At 43.7% G+C, this 22,375-nt stretch overlaps 1 long non-coding RNA gene across 3 annotated transcripts; it reads left to right on the forward strand.

The window, feature by feature from the left end:
- The first annotated feature begins 5,693 nt into the window (after window positions 1-5,693).
- Window positions 5,694-9,468, forward strand: LOC135548906 (uncharacterized). 3 transcript variants are annotated; one of them, XR_010456902.1, is made up of 5 exons: window positions 5,694-6,182; window positions 6,398-6,513; window positions 6,788-6,844; window positions 7,213-7,477; window positions 8,449-9,468. It is a non-coding gene; the product is annotated as an uncharacterized LOC135548906 (long non-coding RNA). The 3 variants fall into 3 exon arrangements; XR_010456903.1 differs by having other exon boundaries at window positions 6,398-6,507; XR_010456904.1 differs by having other exon boundaries at window positions 5,694-6,012.
- The last annotated feature ends 12,907 nt before the right edge of the window (window positions 9,469-22,375 follow it).

A 22,375-nucleotide genomic window follows, 5' to 3' on the forward strand; every position in this document is an offset into this window, starting at 1 on the left:
CTGCGTGCATTTGTGTGTAAGGTGCATGTGTGTGCATGCTTGTGTGTGTGTGTGTCTCTGCAGAGCACACCCTAGCCACTCAACTTACTTTTGAGAGTTAGAATAGTAGAACACATAAGGTGCAATTCTGGAATTTGGTTGTGCATCAGCAGTTTTTCTCTTTTTATGTCAGTCACTGACAATCACTCAATTAGCCCATGTCAGCTAATTTTTTTAGATTGGTATGTTAGCTGACTGGACTATCTAAACTTGTACTAATCATGGTCGAATTTGCCCAGAGGCCCTGACCTCCAGGGGGCCCCCATTGATTTTATTCGTCACTCTCACTCAAATATCATATTAACATGACATAACTCAGGGCAAGATTATTAGAATATCAGTCAATTAGCTTCAAAACCTGCAAATACTGTCTCTTCACCCCATGGAAAAGGTGCAGAATTACAAGAAATTAGCTGTAAAACTGCACATTTGTCTCTCCACCCCATCGCAAAATGAGTAATGAATTGCATGAAAATAAGTTATACAACTGAAACATCTTCTCTCTGCTAACATGGGAAAATGTGTTGAATTGCAGTAAACTTGCTTAAAAACTGCATCACTTTCTGTACGCCCCATGCCAAAATGTGTAGAATTGCAGGAAATTTACTTTTTTCTGTTTTGCTTAGGCCCCCAAAAGGCTAGGGCCGTCTCTCTCTCTCTCTCTGTGTGTTTAGTCAGAGGATGCTATCTTAGGTGACAATGTGGTTGATTGATTACAGTGGACAGTAATCCTGCCTGGAGATTATCCAGGTGGTATTAGGGCAACTGGGAGTGTGGCACAAGCTATTCCTGAACTGGAGAACATAGTCCAGCAGGAGATCTCACTGTCTCTACATACAACACACTGTTGTATGGAAACACTTAAACAGGGACATTCAAAGTCAATCTTAAATGAATCATTGTTTATTGTCAGCGCGTTGGAGAGGTTCCAACCAACTTGATGCACCATAGTGAACATCTGTCAGGAGCACTAACGGGGCAGTCCCGTTAGTTTTCTTATGTACTGACAAGTCGTATTTACATGACTTAGCTTATTCATCATTCATGTTAGCTTCATTCCTGTGAAAAACCAATAATGGGTCATGCATGTGACAGACCAATACCTCACAAGGCTTCTTCTCTCTAAGTTGATACCTTGAAACTGTGATATGGTTCTCAAAACAAGGGTCTGGGCGTACTGCCAAATGACCAAAACCCGGAACAACCCTGGCCAAAACCTGACAGATACCTTGAAACTGTGATATGGTTCTCAAAACAAGGGTCTGGGCGTACTGCCAAATTGCAGATACTGATAGTGAGGATTCGTTCAATAAGTCACTTACATTAACACGGAAATTGGTTTATAGAAAAGCGCAAACATTGAACATAGAAATGTATAATATAGAAATGCACCAACATAAAATTTTGCATCACATTCCGTCCTCTTATCACTTGTGTGATAATAGACATTACATTTTAATGTAGGCATTTAGATTTTCGCTTCTATATCAAAATATTCTATACTCCTATTAAAGTAAGGGAAATCAACACAGAAAATAAACAGACACTTCATAATTCCAAACCCTTCATTCTCAGTTCTCCAAGTCAATTAGTATAGTAATTGTCACGCCCTGACCATAGATTGCTTTGTATGTTTCTATTTTTGTTTGGTCAGGGTGTGATTTGGGTGGGCATTCTATGTTTGTATATCTAGGTTTTTGTATTTCTATGTTTTGGCCGGGTATGGTTCTCAATCAGGGACAGCTGTCTTTCGTTGTCTCTGATTGGGAATCATACTTAGCTAGCCTGTGTTGCCAGCTTAGTTTGTGGGTAGTTCATTTCTGTTTAGTGTTTTTCACCTTGCAGGACTGTTTCGGTTTTCCTTTTGTTGTTTTGTTTATTCAGTGTAATTATTAAAGATGAACGTGTACCCTGCAGCATTGTGGTCCGATGATTCCTCTTCTTCCGATGAAAGCCGTTACACTCCAACATAAGTGTATGTAAACTTCCGAGTTCAACTATTTGTAAATTATAAATTACACCAGTATTTTTATATCAGATAAAGATACCCCAAAACGTATAGTCATATTGAAGTTGATAGACAACTGGTTCAAAGCAAATAAGTTGTCAAAAATGCGCATATGTGATTTCTTACCTAAAATAAAACATTTCCATGAGGATATCTGCATGTCCAATATGCCATATACAATCTTCCAAGTTCCTAGTTCCACAACTGGAAAGATCACATGTCATTTGTCTCTAATAAAATTGTGAAGGGTATTGGTGTGATCAGAATAATTCAGCATCTCATCTCCAGAAAAAAACATTTTGAATCTGTATTACACCATGACACAGTATATCCATTCATTTCCTAGTGCAATTTAAGTAGCCTAACCTCAACAATACATACAAAAATGTATCTGCTCCTAGTTTCTCTCCATATTCTTCTTCAATTCAATACTCAAGTTCATTATTACTCCGCAAGAACTGCCAATGATCTCACTGACTAATACAGGACAAGACAAAGTCAGTTTTTCATTAAAAACAGACTTCCTTTTTTCTGTAACTGTCTCCCTGCTTGAACGACCCTCGAGCACCTATTGGTTCCTGCTTGAACGGCCCCCCTCGAGCACCTATTGGTTCCTGCATGAACGGCCCCCCTCGAGCACCTATTGGTTCCTGCTTGAACGGCCCCCTCGAGCACCTATTGGTTCCTGCATGAACGGCCCCCCTCGAGCACCTATTGGTTCCTGCTTGAACGGCCCCCTCGAGCACCTATTGGTTCCTGCTTGAACGAGCACCTATTGGTTCCTCGAGCCCCCTCCCGAGCACCTATTGGTTCCTGCATGAACGGCCCCCCTCGAGCACCTATTGGTTCCTGCTTGAACGGCCCCCTCGAGCACCTATTGGTTCCTGCATGAACGGCCCCCCTCGAGCACCTATTGGTTCCTGCTTGAACGGCCCCCCTCGAGCACCTATTGGTTCCTGCTTGAACGGCCCCCTCGAGCACCTATTGGTTCCTGCTTGAACGGCCCTCTCGAGCACCTATTGGTTCCTGCTTGAAATGACTTAAATGAGCACCTATTGGTTCCTGCTTGAACGGCCCCCCTCGAGCACCTATTGGTTCCTGCTTGAACGGCCCCTCGAGCACCTATTGGTTCCTGCATGAACGGCCCCCCTCGAGCACCTATTGGTTCCTGCATGAACGCCTCACCGTCGTTAACAGAACTGTTGGAAAATAGTACCCGTCTGGCAGGGGCAAAGGGCACTGTCGACCAGTCGCCCTGCCACACGCTAGCACAGAAGGCGAGAGGCTGAAGGCGAGAGGCTAGTTAGCTAGCACACAGTGTGGCCCCCGCCTCCTGCCTTCTGTCTACCGGTCGCTAGCTCAGCAGGCGGGAGGCTGGGGCACACTGTGTGTTGCCTCACTATCTAGCTTGCTAGTTAGGGACACGATGTGCTTGCTATCACACAGTGTTGCCCCCGCCTGCTTTGTACCAGACTAGCTGGCTAAGCTAGCACACAGTGTTGTTTGCTAGCTAGCTATCATTGTCGCCCCCTCCCCTTCTTCGGTGAAGTTTATAGGCGGCTGGCATCCAACGTCATTGTGCATTAACGCAACCTACTGTAATGGTGCTCCCCCACCTGTTCTAGCTTATAAACTGACCAATAGAAGTATAAAGAGGGGTTCCAGCAGATGCAGGAATGCCTAAATGTAGGAATGCCCCAAATTGCAGGCAGCAATTACACCCTTTTCATTTTTTTTCACCCAATTTTAACCTAAGCCAAGGTCATGGTGAATTTTTTTGTTGATTTCACGTTAATTCATTATGGATGAGGCGACAGTCATCAGGTCTCAGAGCACAAAGTGATTCCACCCTATCGTTTCAGTCAGACCTGGATTCAACCTAGAAACCCTCCTGTTCCTTAGGGCCTTACAACATGGGCGCCAACTACAGGCCAATTGCCAAATGCTTTTGGGAATTTGGGCAGAAAATGTTAACATTGATCAACTGAGGAAAAAAGGACTATGTCCGAGTTTAATTCAATAAGAGAAAATCTGCAAAATGGAGAGTAGAAAATAAAGAGTAGGGAGGGCCAGAACAGTACCCTAATGTTTGGGAAATATGTTATGTGTGATGATTGTGAGGCACAATACAAATTCGACAGTCATTAGACGGGGACTTCAAATATGGCATGTCAAGGGAACTAGGCTAGGCTATTGTTCAGATGGGTTAAATGGAACAGTAAATAAAATCTGGACACTGACTCTAGGTCTATAACCTCTCACATAGCCTCATAAAATATGAACAAAATGAAGCAGTTCTTCGAAAAATTCTACATCATATGTACATTTTGGGAACAGGGGTGGAGAAATGTGCTAGGGCCTATCTTTATCAACATCATAACAGCTAGTAGGCTATTTCATCCAAATAAAATATGCATCGTTTTCACAGCTTTTAGTTCCCTTAAAACTGGTCAAAATGATCTCATTTGGAAATTTGGAATGGAATATATTTCCTGTTTTTGTTGTTGTTGAGCTATTGCATGTTCTCCCTGGGCTGTAAATGTCTTTGCTGCTCAAGAGAAGCAGATATGAAAGATAACTTTACCAATATCACTTAGATTAAAGCATTCTATCGATGTATGACACATTTTCTGGTGAGCAAGGGTTTAGGCTCTTTATCAATCCATCCATCAATCAAATGTATTTATAAAGCCCTTTTTTTTTTTACATCAGCCGATGTCACAAAGTGCTGTACAGAAACTCAGCCTATTTAGTATTCTCGGGAAACAAGTAAAGACAGAAGAGCTGAATGTATAGACAAGTTGTCTAACATAGCCTACCAAATTGTCAGAAATATTAAGCAGGAACATAGGTCTATCTAAATAAGGCTTTAAAAAAGATCCTGCACCCCCTGGCAAAAAATGTATGAATGTAAAGCGCATTTTATATTTTTGTGGGTTAGGGTCGGGTCAGGTCTCAGATTTTCACTTAATCACATATAGTCGGGCCCGTTGTGGATGGGTTATGAACAACTGACCCGCACATCACTAACACACACATTGATAACCATATTCTAAATGGTTTAAGCCTGCTGTCTGATATGGGGTCTTCAAAAAACTCATCATTCATCTCACCTCCACAATATAACAATTGTTTTAATTAGAGATGCTTGACTCACAGAGATATATGTAGAAATGTGTCAGGGACTGACTGGTGAACTTGGTTGTGACAGTGAGGTGTGCTCTCTGTAAGAAAGACAGTGATTTATTTTATTTTTTATAAACGCCTGCTCTAGAGGAGAGCCCACATCCGATCAGAAGTAATAGGTACTAAACCTGTCTTAAAGCCACAAATGAAAACCGTTTGAGGACACTGAGTCAAATAAGTCAATATATAAACTGAATAAAGCAACAGATGACTTCTATTTATATACAACGCCAAGAAATTTGTATGCTTTTTCTTTCGGTGCTTTGGAACATCCACAGACAGATCATATACTTTTTTATTGAGATTTTGCTGACAGCTAGTGGTTGATTTAACAAATTGCTTTGCAGTGACTGAACTGTGAAGTGAAGTGATTGGTTGAAGAACTCCACGCTGATTTGCTAGAAGTCGTTGACCATTTTACTCGTGGTTCCTCCCACACCCGGATGTTGTGCTTTTCGATTGCTCCTATGCCGGTTTTGGGAAGTTGTGATTATTTACATGAGATGGTGTTTTGCACTAGTTTTGGCAAATAAATATGAAATAAATGGTATTTACTAGGTTAAGAGCATGCTGCGTGAGGGGAAAGAAGTGTGTCCCTTCGCAGAGGATAGTTTCGCTCTTTCTGTCCCAGAATAACACATGTACGGACTCTGCTGGCTGGAGAGCAAGAGCTGACGTTACTCACCGCTACTCTGAAAGGAAAGGCAAAGCTGTCTCAGGTACCAATACCTCCAACAGAAAATCAGACCTGTTGCTAAAGAAGTACATCTACATACCAGGTGAAGATGAGATCGCTCCGTAATGTATCCTGCTACTGTTACATTATTGCGACACTGGTGAACTTGGTTGTGACAGTGAGGTGTGCTCTCTGTAAGAAAGACAGTGATTTATTTTATTTTTTATAAACGCCTGCCCAAGAGGAGAGCCCACATCCGATCAGAAGTAATAGGTACTAAACCTGTCTTAAAGCCATAAAAGTTAATCGACTCATACAAGTTCAAAATGTGCGTGCGTGTGTACAAAATGTGTAACGTCAGTCAACATGCTAATTAATGTATGTCTGTCAACATCTACTGTGACTACAAGCCATGCTAATTAACGTATGTCTGTCAACATCTACTGTGACTACAAGCCATGCTAATTAATGTATGTCTGTCTCTTCAGTTGATGCAGAGATTGTATCAACTGATGCTATCAACAAATCCCCACCAAACGGGGCTGGTCGTAGGCATAACGTCCATCAAGACATTCTTAAATGCCCTACCCTTCTCCTAGTGAGTGTGAGTGGATTTGTACCCATATCCAACCCATACACATATCCTCCATGGGTCATGTTCATTTGGCAACACTGTAGGATAACTGGGAAAAAGCTTTTCTAATGGGCAAGTTCAGACAGTGCCTCCATGTTTCTATCTGTTTTGGGACATTTTCTTATATTTCTTGACTACTGAACATAATATGACCCTGATCACTTCTCTCTCTCTCTTTGGTAGATGAAAGTGTATTCATCCAGCACTGTATCCATAACACTTGTCTTCACTTGTTTCCCCCCAGGACTCTGGTGACAAAGCCACTCTGTTTTCTCAACATCTACTGTGACTACAAGCCATGGTCAGAGTTTAACCTGGAGTTCATTGCACATAAGTTCTGTCACCCGCTGCAGTTGAATCACATAGAAGTTAACACACAATTCCCTTCTGGATTTTGCGTAGTTCTGCAGGGTTGTGTTAATTAAGAACACCATAGTAAAGTGTTTCAAAATGTTATATGATGGAAAACAAGAGTTTCTTATTGGACAGTTCAGATAGTACCTTTCACTTTGTTATGAATAATTTTCTTCTGTTTAGTGTCTAGTGAACATGATTATAGCCTATTGCTTTGTCCTCTTAGAGAGCTTTCCCTTTCACTTTGTTATGAATAATTTTCTTCTGTTTAGTGTCTAGTGAACATGATTATAGCCTATTGCTTTGTCTTCTTAGAGAGCTGTCTGAACCTGGAGCTGCCGTTCACCCCCTTCCAGCTTTACCACAAAGAGTAGTATTGTACACACTACCGTGACGCAATCTCAATCGCACTCCACACTGCCCTTTTCCACTATGTGAGAATGCTGTTCATTGACTACAGCTCAGCGTTCAACACCATAGTACCCTCAAAGATCATCACTAAGCTAAGGACCCTGGGACTAAACACCTCCTTCTGCAACTGGATCCTGGACTTCCTGACAGGCCGCCCCAGGTGGTAAAGGTAGGCAACAACATGTCTGCCACGCTGATCCCCAACACTGGGGCCCCTCAGGGGTGTGTACTTAGTACCCTCCTGTACACCCTGTTCACCCATGATTTCAAGGTTTTACTGCTAACCTACAAAGCATTACATGGGCTTGCTCCTCCCTATCTCTCTGATTTGGTCCTGCCGTACATACCTACACCTACGCCTCGGTCACAAGACGTAGGCCTCCTAATTGTCCCTAGAATTTCTAAGCAAACAGCTGGAGGCAGGGCTTTCTCCCATAGAGCTCCATTTTTATGGAACGGTCTGCCTACCCATGTCAGAGACGCAAACTCGGTCTCAACCTTTAAGTCTTTACTGAAGACTCATCTCTTCAGTGGGTCATATGATTGAGTGTAGTCTGGCCCAGGAGTCGGAAGGTGAATGGAAAGGCTCTGGAGCAACGAACCGCCCTTGCTGTCTCTGCCTGGCCGGTTCCCCTCTTTCCACTGGGATTCTCTGCCTCTAACCCTATTACAGGGGCTGAGTCACTGGCTTACTGGGGCTCTCTCATGCCGTCCCTGGAAGGGGTGCGTCACCTGAGTGGGTTGATTCACTGATGTGGTCATCCTGTCTGGGTTGGCGCCCCCCTTGGGTTGTGCCGTGGCGGAGATCTTTGTGGGCTATACTCAGCCTTGTCTCAGGATGGTAAGTTGGTGGTTGAAGATATCCCTCTAGTGGTGTGGGGGCTGTGCTTTGGCAAAGTGGGTGGGGTTATATCCTTCCTGTTTGGCCCTGTCCGGGGGTGTCATCGGATGGTGCCACAGTGTCTCCTGACCCCTCCTGTCTCAGCCTCCAGTATTTATGCTGCAGTAGTTTATGTGTCGGGGGGCTGGGGTCAGTTTGTTATATCTGGAGTACTTCTCCTGTCCTATTCGGTGTCCTGTGTGAATCTAAGTGTGCGTTCTCTAATTCTCTCCTTCTCTCTTTCTTTCTCTCTCTTGGAGGACCTGAGCCCAAGGACCATGCCCCAGGACTACCTGACATGATGACTCCTTGCTGTCCCCAGTCCACCTGGCCGTGCTGCTGCTCCAGTTTCAACTGTTCTGCCTTATTATTACTCCACCATGCTGAACATCTTGGCCATGTTCTGTTATAATCTCCACCCGGCACAGCCAGAAGAGGACTGGCCACCCCACAGAGCCCGGTTCCTCTATAGGTTTCTTCCTAGGTTTTGGCCTTTCTAGGGAGTTTTTCCTAGCCACCGTGCTTCTACACCTGCATTGCTTGCTGTTTGGGGTTTTAGGCTGGGTTACTGTACAGCACTTTGAGATATCAGCTGATGTACGAAGGGCTATATAAATAAATTTGATTTGATTTGGTGCCAGGACAAGAACCTCTCCCTCAATGTGAGCAAGACAAAGGAGCTGATCGTGGACTACAGGAAAAGGCGGGCCGAACAGGCCCCCGTTAACATCGACGGGGCTGAAGTGGAGCTGTTCCTTGCTGTTTCAAGTTCCTTGGTGTCCACATCACTAACAAACTTTCATGGTCTATACACACCAAGACAGTCGTGAAGAGGGCATGACAAAACCTTTTCCACCACAGGAGACTAAAAAGATTTGGCATGGATCCCCAGATCCTCAAAAGGTTCTACAGCTGCACCGTCGAGAGCATCCTGACCGATTGCATTACCGCCTGGTATGGCATCTGACCATAAGGCGCTACAGAGGGTAGTGCGTACGGCCCAGTACATCACCGGGGCCAAGCTTCCTGCCATCCAGGACCTACATAATAGGCGGTGTCAGAGGAAAGCCCGTAAAATTGTCAGACCCAAGTCATAGACTATTTTCTCTGCTACTGCACGGCAAGCGATACCGGAGTGCCAAGTCTCGGACCAAAAGACTCCTTAACGGCTTCTACCCCCAAGCCATAAGCCACAAGACTGCTGAACAGCTTCTACCCCCAAGCCATCAGACTGCTGAACAGCTTCTACCCCCAAGCCATCAGACTGCTGAACAGCTTCTACCCCCCCATAAGCCATCAGACTGCTGAACAGCTTCTACCCCCAAGCCATCAGACTGCTGAACAGCTTCTACCCCCAAGCCATCAGACTGCTGAACAGCTTCTACCCCTCCAAGCCATCAGACTGCTGAACAGCTTCTACCCCCAAGCCATCAGACTGCTGAACAGCTTCTACCCCCAAGCCATAAGCCATAAGACTGCTGAACGGCTTCTACCTCCAAGCCATCAGACTGCTGAACAGCTTCTACCCCAAGCCATCAGACTGCTGAACAGCTTCTACCCCCAAGCCATAAGCCATAAGACTGCTGAACAGCTTCTACCCCCAAGCCATAAGCCATAAGACTGCTGAACGGCTTCTACCCCCAAGCCATCAGACTGCTGAACAGCTTCTACCTCCAAGCCATCAGACTGCTGAACAGCTTCTACCCCAAGCCATCAGACTGCTGAACAGCTTCTACCCCCAAGCCATAAGCCATAAGACTGCTGAACAGCTTCTACCCCCAAGCCATAAGCCATAAGACTGCTGAACGGCTTCTACCCCCAAGCCATCAGACTGCTGAACAGCTTCTACCCCCAAGCCATAAGCCATAAGACTGCTGAACGGCTTCTACCCCCAAGCCATCAGACTGCTGAACAGCTTCTACCTCCAAGCCATCAGACTGCTGAACAGCTTCTACCCCCAAGCCATCAGACTGCTGAACAGCTTCTACCCCCAAGCCATCAGACTGCTGAACAGCTTCTACCTCCAAGCCATCAGACTGCTGAACAGCTTCTACCTCCAAGCCATCAGACTGCTGAACAGCTTCTACCCCCAAGCCATAAGCCATCAGACTGCTGAACAGCTTCTACCTCCAAGCCATCAGACTGCTGAACAGCTTCTACCTCCAAGCCATCAGACTGCTGAACAGCTTCTACCCCCAAGCCATCAGACTGCTGAACAGCTTCTACCCCCAAACCATCAGACTGCTGAACAGCTTCTACCCCCAAGCCATAAGCCATAAGACTGCTGAACAGCTTCTATCCCCAAGCCATAAGCCATAAGACTGCTGAACAGCTTCTACCCCCAAACCATAAGACTGCTGAACAGCTTCTACCCCCAAGCCATAAGCCATAAGACTGCTGAACAGCTTCTATCCCCAAGCCATAAGCCATAAGACTGCTGAACAGCTTCTACCCCCAAGCCATCAGACTGCTGAACAGCTTCTACCCCCAAGCCATAAGCCATAAGACTGCTGAACAGCTTCTACCCCCAAGCCATCAGACTGCTGAACAGCTTCTACCCCCAAGCCATCAGACTGCTGAACAGCTTCTACCCCCAAGCCATCAGACTGCTGAACAGCTTCTACCCCCAAGCCATAAGACTGCTGAACAGCTTCTACCCCCAAGCCATAAGCCATTAGACTGCTGAACAGCTTCTATCCCCAAGCCATCAGACTGCTGAACAGCTTCTACCCCCAAGCCATCAGACTGCTGAACAGCTTCTACCCCCAAGCCATAAGCCATAAGACTGCTGAACAGCTTCTACCCCCAAGCCATAAGCCATAAGACTGCTGAACGGCTTCTACCCCAAGCCATCAGACTGCTGAACAGCTTCTACCCCAAGCCATAAGCCATAAGACTGCTGAACGGCTTCTACCCCCAAGCCATCAGACTGCTGAACAGCTTCTACCTCCAAGCCATCAGACTGCTGAACAGCTTCTACCCCCAAGCCATCAGACTGCTGAACAGCTTCTACCCCCAAGCCATCAGACTGCTGAACAGCTTCTACCACCAAGCCATCAGACTGCTGAACAGCTTCTACCTCCAAGCCATCAGACTGCTGAACAGCTTCTACCCCCAAGCCATAAGCCATCAGACTGCTGAACAGCTTCTACCTCCAAGCCATCAGACTGCTGAACAGCTTCTACCTCCAAGCCATCAGACTGCTGAACAGCTTCTACCCCCAAGCCATCAGACTGCTGAACAGCTTCTACCCCCAAACCATCAGACTGCTGAACAGCTTCTACCCCCAAGCCATAAGCCATAAGACTGCTGAACAGCTTCTACCCCCAAGCCATCAGACTGCTGAACAGCTTCTACCCCCAAGCCATCAGACTGCTGAACAGCTTCTACCCCCAAGCCATCAGACTGCTGAACAGCTTCTACCCCCAAGCCATAAGACTGCTGAACAGCTTCTACCCCCAAGCCATAAGCCATAAGACTGCTGAACAGCTTCTATCCCCAAGCCATAAGCCATAAGACTGCTGAACAGCTTCTACCCCAAGCCATCAGACTGCTGAACAGCTTCTACCCCCAAGCCATAAGCCATAAGACTGCTGAACAGCTTCTACCCCCAAGCCATCAGACTGCTGAACAGCTTCTACCCCCAAGCCATCAGACTGCTGAACAGCTTCTACCCCCAAGCCATCAGACTGCTGAACAGCTTCTACCCCCAAGCCATAAGACTGCTGAACAGCTTCTACCCCAAGCCATAAGCCATTAGACTGCTGAACAGCTTCTATCCCCAAGCCATCAGACTGCTGAACAGCTTCTACCCCCAAGCCATCAGACTGCTGAACAGCTTCTACCCCCAAGCCATAAGCCATAAGACTGCTGAACAGCTTCTACCCCCAAGCCATCAGACTGCTGAACAGCTTCTACCCCCAGGCCATCAGACTGCTGAACAGCTTCTACCCCCAAGCCATAAGCCATCAGACTGCTGAACAGCTTCTACCTCCAAGCCATCAGACTGCTGAACAGCTTCTACCTCCAAGCCATCAGACTGTTGAACAGCTTCTATCCCCAAGCCATCAGACTGCTGAACAGCTTCTACCCCCAAGTCATTAGACTGCTGAACAGCTTCTACCCCCAAGCCATCAGACTGCTGAACAGCTTCTACCTCCAAGCCATCAGACTGCTGAACAGCTTCTACCTCCAAGCCATCAGACTGCTGAACAGCTTCTACCTCCAAGCCATCAGACTGCTGAACAGCTTCTACCTCCAAGCCATCAGACTGCTGAACAGCTTCTACCTCCAAGCCATCAGACTGCTGAACAGCTTCTACCTCCAAGCCATCAGACTGCTGAACAGCTTCTACCCCCAAGCCATCAGACTGCTGAACAGCTTCTACCTCCAAGCCATCAGACTGCTGAACAGCTTCTACCCCCAAGCCATCAGACTGCTGAACAGCTTCTATCCCCAAGCCATCAGACTCCATCAGACTGCTGAACAATTAATCAAATGGCCACTGAACTATTTACATAAAATGTATAAAAAAGCCTGGCATGATGATACCATGTTTATCACTTCCTTACATTGTTTATTGACATGAATAACAACTCTGCCAGAGTGCAGTGTGGAGATGGATGCAGTGAGACAGTGTTTCTGCTCAGTGGTCATGACCAGTGGATTCATCTTTACAAGGAGGTAAGCCTATGTGCCTGTGTGTGTGTACAGTGAGTTTTGTAATGTTTGGTGTGGGAGACGAGTAAACATATTTTCTCTCCAATAGAACTATTCCTTTCACCAGTGGAGACTCATCCCTGAGCTGCCGAGCAAGTTAGTTTGTGTTCCCTCTGTCTGCTGTGGCCTCTCAGTTGTGTGTATTCACTGTTCCCTCATTCTGCAGTGTGTTGTGGCTGGATGTGCTGAGTATCCCCGGAGGTCGTCGTCTCTCGGCCAGCTGTCAGAACAGCTGCGTGGGCCTGGCTCTGGTGGACCAGACTGTACCTGGTGAGGATGGCCTATACACAACCTACAAACTACCCCATCAAAAATTACGCCCCAATTGGTACTTTATTCCTTATTTAGTGCTCTACTTTTGACCAGCGTCCATAGGGCTTTGGTTAAAAGTAGTGCACTGTATAGGGTTAAGGGTGCCATTTGAGATCTAACCTAACAGTGGCCACCTTGCTCACTCTCTCTTACTATGACTATACATAGCTAGCAAGGTAACAAAGGGGGTACTTTGAGTGGACTATCCCTTTCACCAAAAAAAGCCAGGCTGGATGTTTAGCTACATCACTTTGGAATGCATTGAATTCCCGTGTTTGTTTTTTTTCCATTGTGGTCACCCATCCATCTTGTGTCTGTTTTTACATGCGTCCGCACGGATTAGAGGTTGTGTCGAGTTGGTGGGTGTAGCAGGACATTCCCATCTCCACTGTGCTGCTCATTCCTCTGCATTCCAGGGCAGGGTCGGAGAGGCGGGAGTGTACTGTATTTTTGAGCAGCACTGCTATGACCTTTGACATCTGGGTATGGTTGCGCCCAAATGGCAAGGAATAGGGTGCCATTTGGGACACAACCTATGATTTGCTGATGCATTTCCTTACAAAACCCTGGACATGTTCGAGAGCATCACATCGCTACTGCAATCAATCTCAAACTTGGTTAAATCCCCCCGTCTGAAATGATTAGATGGGAGGAGAGCACATTTGGTCAGAACCTAACATTGGGCTAGGTGGAGCTATTGGTATATTCAGGGATGCTAACTAGTCACCTGTCTGCGAAATCCGCTGTTTTGAATCCAAAATAGGTGACCTAACAAAGAGGTAGATGAGAAGCCTGACCATGGGGGCGAAAGTCATGAACATTAGCCAACTTCACTGATCAAATAATTGAGTTGATGGTGTTAAAATTTGATGGCTAATGAAGTCAGCTAGCTAACGTTACAACATCAGGTGAGCGAACGTTACAAACCTAACCAATTCGCTCCAGTATTAACTGGTATACGGATCCTTGCCGTTCCTCAAGTTATAACGTGTTAGTAGCTTTCTGGACCCTGGCAATCCGTGAAATGTTAAATAGCCAACGAACTAACTATTATCTGTGAACTAATGTTTTCCCTCTACAGTATGTGGTCAATTTTCAGAATAAGAGAAGTAGGTGAAAATGAGTCGTTACTTGTTAAATGAGTGGATTCAGGGATCAAGTGTAGCTGGAGCCTGGCTTAAACTGGATGCCACTAGAGTTGAAAGGAACACTACAAACTTTCCCTCTTTCTTACTTTTTGAATACAGTGGATAAAAAGGGGTATGCCAGGTGTACTCTGCCTAAAAGAGATCAATTATGCCAACAAAGGGTATCATGCTCTGCTGGCACATTGTAGAACAGATGTCCACAGGAATCTGTAATAATGTGCAGTGTAGCCCAAATATATTGTTTTTGTTGTTTTGAACTTGACAGTTACACGTGTGAGTGAGGGGTGATTATTACATTTATTACTCGGTGAACATTATTTTTGTACACATGTAGCCTTGTGCACTTGATCGATGTCTACTACAGTGGCCACTATAATAGAGAAAAAATAGAAAGCCTGTTTGTTTCATTCTAGTTCTACTTAGTTTTTTTCACAAGTGCAATATTTAGATGTGTGTGGTCACAAGCGTTCTATTATAAAGGCTGTCATGGCTAACTGCAATATTAGTGGGGTTTTTTTTCTTCTCAAGACTTAGTGTCATTTGTGGTAAATTCTGGCCCACAAATAACATTGGATTGCTTTCTTTACATTTTTTAGCTGTGAGTTAGGTTCACAAGACTGATCATGTAGATCATATTCTTTGTTAATTAATTCATTAATTCAGTGCAAAAAAAGTTAAACCTTTTTGGCTCCAGTTTGCATCCCTGTATATTGAACATTCTATGTAGAGGTGGGAGAGAGGGAATGTTTGGTTACACTGACAATCGTTGTGAAAAATCACACAAAAATTCAATGTAATAATAGGATTAATTGAGAACAGCGACATAAATACTTTTTTCAGAAGTTGAGGTCGTTGGTTACAACCTCCTGGTGACCAACACTATACAGATGGCTGTTGTTTACAGGTCAGTATCACAGGCCTATTACAGACCTGCCAACATGCACGCATTTTGCGTACCGACTACGCAATTCTCTGTCCATGTACTCAGGTACGAGAGCCGAGTTAAAAGTATGTATGAATGAATAGAGCCTGATTTGATTTTTATTTTTTTATTTTTTTATTTTTACAAATAACTTTTAATAAAAAATAAATCCACTGAGTAAATCTAACATCCCGATTCTCGAGCTGCTACACACAGACATGTGTCAACGGACATGGAGATAAGAGGAGGCATGAGGACTGCAGATGTGGACAGGGCAATAAATTGCAATGCCCGTACTGTGAGACGCCTAAGCAGCGCTACAGGGAGACAGGATGGACAACTGATCGTCCTCGCAGTGGCAGACCACGAGTAACAACACCTGCACAGGATCGGCATATCCGAACATCACACCTGCGGGACAGGTACAGCATGGCAACAACAACTGCCCGAGTTACACCTGGAACGCACAATCCCTCCATCTGTGCTCAGACTGTCTGCAATAGGCTGAGAGGCTGGACTGGGGGCTTGTAGGCCTGTTGTAAGGCAGGTCCTCACCAGACATCACCGGCAACAACGCCACCTATGGGCACAAACCCACCGTTGCTGGACCAGACAGGAATGGCAAAAAGTGCTCTTCACTGACGAGTCACGGTTTTGCCTCACCAGGGGTGATGGCCGGATTCGCGGTTATCATCGAAGGAATGAGCGTTACACCGAGGCCTGTACTCTTTAGCGGGATTGATTTGGAGGTGGAGGTTCCGTTATGGTCTGGGGCGGTGTGTCACAGCATCATCAGACTGAGCTTGTTGTCATTGCAGGCAATCTCAACGCTGTGCGTTACAGGGAAGACATCCTCCTCCCTCGTGGTACCCTTCCTGCAGGCTCATCCTGACATGACCCTCCAGCATGAGAATGCCATCAGCCATACTGCTCGTTCTGTGTGTCATTTCCTGCAAGTCAGGAATGTCAGTGTTCTGCCATGGCCAGCGCCCGGATCTCAATCCCATTGAACATGTCTGGGACCTGTTGGATCGGAGGATGAGGACTAGGGCCATTCCCCCCAGAAATGTCTGGGACCTGTTGGATCGGAGGATGAGGACTAGGGCCATTCCCCCCAGAAATGTCTGGGACCTGTTGGATCGGAGGATGAGGGCTAGGGCCATTCCCCCCAGAAATGTCCGGGAACTTGCAGGTGCCTTGGTGGAAGAGTGGGGTAACATCTCACAGCAAGAACTGGCAAATCTGGTGCAGTCCATGAGGAGGAGATGCACTGCAGTACTTAATGCAGCTGGTGGCCACACCAGATACTGACTGTTACTGTTGATTTTGACCCCCCTTTGTTCAGGGACACATTATTCCATTTATGTTAGTCACTTGCCTGTGGAACTTGTTCAGTTCATGTCTCAGTTGTTGAATCTTGTTATGTTCATACAAATATTTACACATGTTAGGTTTGCTGAAAATAAATGCAGTTGACAGTGGACTTTTCTTTTTTTGCTGAGTTTACAATTAATTCTGCTTCCAATTAGTTGTATTTTCCACGTAACATTACGAGGATCACGCAACCTGATAGGCTGTAACTGTACGTCACAAAAAGTATAATCAAAAATAAATATAAACATCTTGGTATTAAATGGAGTCGGGAGTTTAGAAGACTGCACGATTGAGAATGAATGAGTGTCTGGTATTGGTTATAGAGGCAATGCTTCTAAAATGTCTTTGCATTAGATTTGAGATTTTATCAATTTAGAAAATCTGAAATTATGTATGCCCTACAAAGGCATTATCAAACAAAGGCTATTAGATACTAAGAGTATGTTAATATAGAACGCCAACCATTTGAGAGAGGCTAACTAACAGAACATTACCTCAGACATCGAATTAGATGAAAGGCGCACACCCATATCTTATTGCAGTGGTAGAATTCCAGTCATTTGTTGAAGAAAGCTTTTTCATTTAATTTTTCATTTTTCATTTAGTAAGGATATTCTATTTTGTTCGGGTCAGTGTTTTGTGTTCTCTCGGTGGTCCAGGCACTTTCTAGTCTATGGTCACTGTGTGGCCAGTTTTGTTTCTATGGTTAGAATGGTCAGTACATTGTGTTCTCAGGGATGTCCAGGAGTATAGTGTGAGTCACCTATGTACCTCTGTGTGACCAGAGGGATGCAGTGTGCTGGTCACAGACCTGGACTTTGATAGGGCTCACAACCGCAGACTACGTGTAACCACGCCAGCTCAGGATCTCCCCGTCTAACTTCTTCACCTGCGGGATCGTCTCAGACCAGCTGATGAAAGTATTTCAGCTCATGGACGTATTTCAGTCTGTAATAAATCCCTTTTGTGGGTAAAAACTAATTCTTATTGGCTAGGCCTGTTAACCCATTGGGTGGGCCTTTTTCCCAAGAGGCTTGGCCTATGCCCTCCCAGACCCATCCATGGCTGCTCCCTTGCCCACTTGTGTGGAATCCATAGATTAGGGCCTAATTAATTTATTTCAATTGACTGATTTCCTTATATGAACTGTAACTCAATGAACTTGTTGAAATTGTTGCATGTTGCATTTATACTTTTGTTCAGTATATATAATACTGACTGAGACTATGTCCATGTTAAAACCAGGCCTTCAGTGTCCGGTCTGGACGGAGTAAAACCTCTAGCTTACATAAAATTGTTTCATAGGTAAATATTCCAAGCAGTACATCTCTCCATTATAGCGTAAATCTGCATAAATGTGTTCAATTAAAAATCTACTAATGTCTTACAAGATTCCTTACATGAATACAATGCCGAAAAAGATGCAACACCGTTTGTGTGGTCATTACAAAAAGTACAATTTTAATATATGTTGTTCTTAAACTTCTTCATATAGTGGTTTGCAGGATAATAGTTATGAATAATTTAAAAATAAACTTCCTTAATTTTGTTAATAAGTAGGTACGGTCTGGGGCAAAAAAGTATTTAGTCAGCCACCAATTGTGCAAGTTCTCCCACTTAAAAAGATGAGAGGCCTGTAATTTTCATCATAGGTACACTTCAACATTCTAGAGAGGCCCTCAGTCTTGGTTATTAGGACTTTTCCTTTTAAAGATAAGTCCATTGATTTAGCTTCGACTGGGGTTTTTATTAATAAGAGGGTTAAAATTTAGCAAGCCTCTGGAGTTCTAATCCTTAGTAATGGTTATGCCTAAATATGTAAGCTCTTCTTTCACTGGAATAGCATCATATGAGGGTGTCACACAATCTTTGACAGCCATGAGTTCGCATTTATTAATGTTAAGACATAGACCAGATGCTTTAGAAAAGGACTGTATCACATTGATCGATATGGGAATCTGGTCTTTCAGAAAAAGTATCATCAGCCAGCTGGTTTATAATAATTTATTTACCAGCTGTGGAAATACTTTGTAAAAGACTATAATTGAAAGAATTTGTAAGAAGTTGGGTGATTAATAAAAACAGACACGGAGAGATAGTACAACCTTGCCAAATTCCTCTGTTTAACTCAAATCTAGGTGAAGAGCCATGTTTCAGTTTGATGGAGCTGTTACCAATCGTATAGACAGGCTCCTTCTGCTTTTAATCTACAGTTGAAGTCTGAAGTTAACATACACTTAGGTTGGAGTCATTAAAATTTGTTTTTCAACCACTCAAGAAATTTGTTAACAAACTATAATTTTGGCAAGTCGGTTAGGACATCTACTTTGTGCAGGACACAAGTCATTTTTCCAACAATTGTTTACAGACAGATTATTTCACATATAATTCACTATATCACAATTTCAGTGGGTCAGAAGTTTACATACACTGTGCCTTTGTTGACTGTGCCTTTAAACAGCTTGGAGAATTCCTTAAAAGGATCTCATGGCTTTAGAAGCTTCTGATAGGCTAATTGACATAATTTGAGTCAATTGGAGGTGTACCTGTGGATGTATTTCAAGGCCTACCTTCAAACTCAGTGCCTCATTGCTTGACATCATGGGAAAATCAAAAGAAATCAGCCAAGACCCCAGAAAAATAATTTAGACTTCCACAAGTCTGGTTCATCCTTGGGAGCAATTTCCAAACACCTGAAGGTACCACGTGCAACTGCACATGGGGACAAAGATCATACTTTTTGGAGAAATGTTCTCTGGTCTGATGAAACAAGAATAGAACTGTGTGTGTGGCCATAATGACCATTGTTATGTTTGGAGGAAAAAGGAGAAGCTTGCAAGCCAAAGATCACCATCCCAACTGTGAAGCACGGGGGTGGCAGCATCATGTTGTGGGAGTGCTTTGCTGAAGGAAGGACTGGTGCACTTCACAAAATAGATGGCATCATGAGGAATGGAAAATGGTGTTAACATCTCTGTCAGGAGGAATGGGCCAAAATTCACCCAACTTATTGTGGGAAGCTTGTGGAAGGCTAAACAAAATGTTTGACACAAGTTAAAACCTTTTTGGAATAGGGGGTAGCATTTTCACTTTTGGATGAATAGCATGCCCAGAGTGAACTGCCTCCTATTCTGTCCCAGATGCTAATATAAGCATATTATTATTAGTATTGGATAGAAAACACTCTGAAGTTTCTAAAACTGTTTGAATTATGTCTGTGAGTATGACATAACTCATATGGCACGTGAAAACCTGAGAAAAATCCAACCAGGAAGTGAGAAATCTGAGGTTTGTAGTTTTTCAAAGCTTGGCCTACGGAATACACAGTGTCTATGGAGTCAAGTTGCACTTCCTACGGCTTCCACTAGATGTCAACCGTCTTTAGAAACTTGTTTCAGGCTTCTGCTATAAAGGAGGGGCTCATGAGACCTGTTTGAGTCAGTAGTCTGGCAGAGTGTCTCAGGCTCGTGGCGCGTGCTCCCGACAGAGTTGCCTCTCGTTCCAGTGCTTTTCTTCAGACATAGGAATTCTCCGGTTGGAACATTATTGATGTTTTATGTTAAAAACATCCTAAAGATTGATTCCATACATCGTTTGACTTGTTTCTACGACCTGTAACAGAACTTAGTCTGTAATGGAGTTTTTGTCTGGACGAAGTGCTCACGCCTCATGAAGATGGATTACTGGGCTAACAACAAGTGGCTGTTTGGACATAAATTATGGACTTTATGGAACAAATCAGTCATTTATTGTTGAACTGGGATTCCTGGGAGTGCCTTCTGATGAAGATCATCAAAGGTAAGTGAATATTTATAGTGTTATTTCTAACTTCTGTTGACTCCAAAATGGCGGATATTTCTCTGGCTGGATTGGGCTCTGAGCGCCGTTCATTTTTTATCAATTTTTATTATGATTATTTCTGCAAAATCACCGAATGTTTTGGAATCAAAACATTACTGCACATAACGCGCCAATGTAAACTGAGATTGTTTTCTATAAATATGTACATTATCAAACAAAACATAATGTAAACTGATGTCCTATTGTTTTCTAGTTAGGATGCTCTATCTTTGGCCAAGGTTCGCATTTTATCATGGGGTAAATATTTTGATATCAATGTAAATGGCCCTATGGTCTGTGAGAACGGGAAAGGTTAAACAATTTAAAGACAAGTACAAATAATTTGTAGTAACACACTCACTATCTGACATTTACATTTGGATAACTGAGCCCAGGGAAAAATATATTCTGGATTGTCTGGAGCCTGTTTTGTTACTCCAAGTGAATGTTTATTTAATCTTTCAGTTTATTTAATCTATATCTATTATCCAATTGCAATTGATTTAATCGGAAACCTCCATTATCAGTTTATTTAATCTCCATATATCAGTAAGATCAAACAATTGATTTTTTTAAAATTTTCCATAAATAGTATTGGTTGGCCTACCTGGGGGCCATCTATCAGTTGAATTATCTATTATCAGTTGAATTATCCTTGTAATGTTAAAGTCCCCCAATAAGATGCCCTTTCCCAAAAGTGTCCGCTTTAACTTCCTATCAATAATAACGAATTGTGAAATTTAGATAACCAATGAAGTATATGTTTCTCTATAGATTCAAGCAACTCATCATTCTCATGTTTGGTGTTGTACCCGTAGAAGTTTACTGTCATTGTAACTGATCACAAGACAAATAAAGTGACCAAAGGGGTCACAGTCCGAATGTAGAATATTACCACCAAAGGTATTTTTCATTGTAATTGTCTTGTTTTGCACACTTTGTACAAAATAATAAAATGCAGTACTACAGGATATTTCTTAACGTAGCTCTTTATTAGCTAGCTATAACTGGCATGTTCACCTATCGCCAACCAGGATCAAACTGCCCATGACCACCATTTGGGTGGTCTTAACCAATCATAGCACAGTATGATATGGCAGTAAAATGCATCCAATTACAATTCAGTATGTTTACACATATGAATATTACATCCCCCTTCTTTTAAAACAGTAGAAAATGTTTACATATTCTAAGTGTTTCTTTTGAATACATGCTCTGTAGTTTGAACTCAAGGTAAGTAACCATTTATATTGCATACTACACCAACTGAATCAACATAGACTCTGAAACAATAATCCAACATACTGTTACTTTTCGGACAAGGGATTCTCAGCAACTCAGCTTTCACTGTAGAAATAACATCTTAACATTTCAAACAAATACAATACCAAAGCATTTCAAGTAAACTTTCAATAACAAGTTTACAGTCTGGAACTCTTTTAGGGCAGCGATCCTCCTACACCCTTTGACATTTCACAGGTCTAGGACAGCTCTGGGCTCACTTTTGTTGTTGTTGTCTCTGTGCACGTTTTTCATGCATTTCCTTGCAGCTGACGACCTCAGGTTGTAGCTGCTGGTTGGTGCTGGGAAGGATTGAGCGAAGTGTGCTGCTCATTGATAGCTGGACTGGGGATTTGAAGTTGTCAACTGGAGTGTTGCGTTATTCAAGGAGACTGAGGTAGGGGTCTCTCTTGCCTGCTTTTGCTTTGTCCATGAGTGATTTAGCAATCTGCACAGATTTTTCAGCAAGGCCATTACTTTGAGGGTAATGTGGGCTTGTGGTGACGTGTGAACTCCCATGCTTTTGTGAAGGATTCAAACTCATTTGATTTGTAACAGGGCCCATTGTCAGATATTAAAGTCTCTACAATG

Source organism: Oncorhynchus masou, chromosome 11, assembly GCF_036934945.1.
Source record: "Oncorhynchus masou masou isolate Uvic2021 chromosome 11, UVic_Omas_1.1, whole genome shotgun sequence".
Classification (NCBI taxonomy): domain Eukaryota; kingdom Metazoa; phylum Chordata; class Actinopteri; order Salmoniformes; family Salmonidae; genus Oncorhynchus; species Oncorhynchus masou.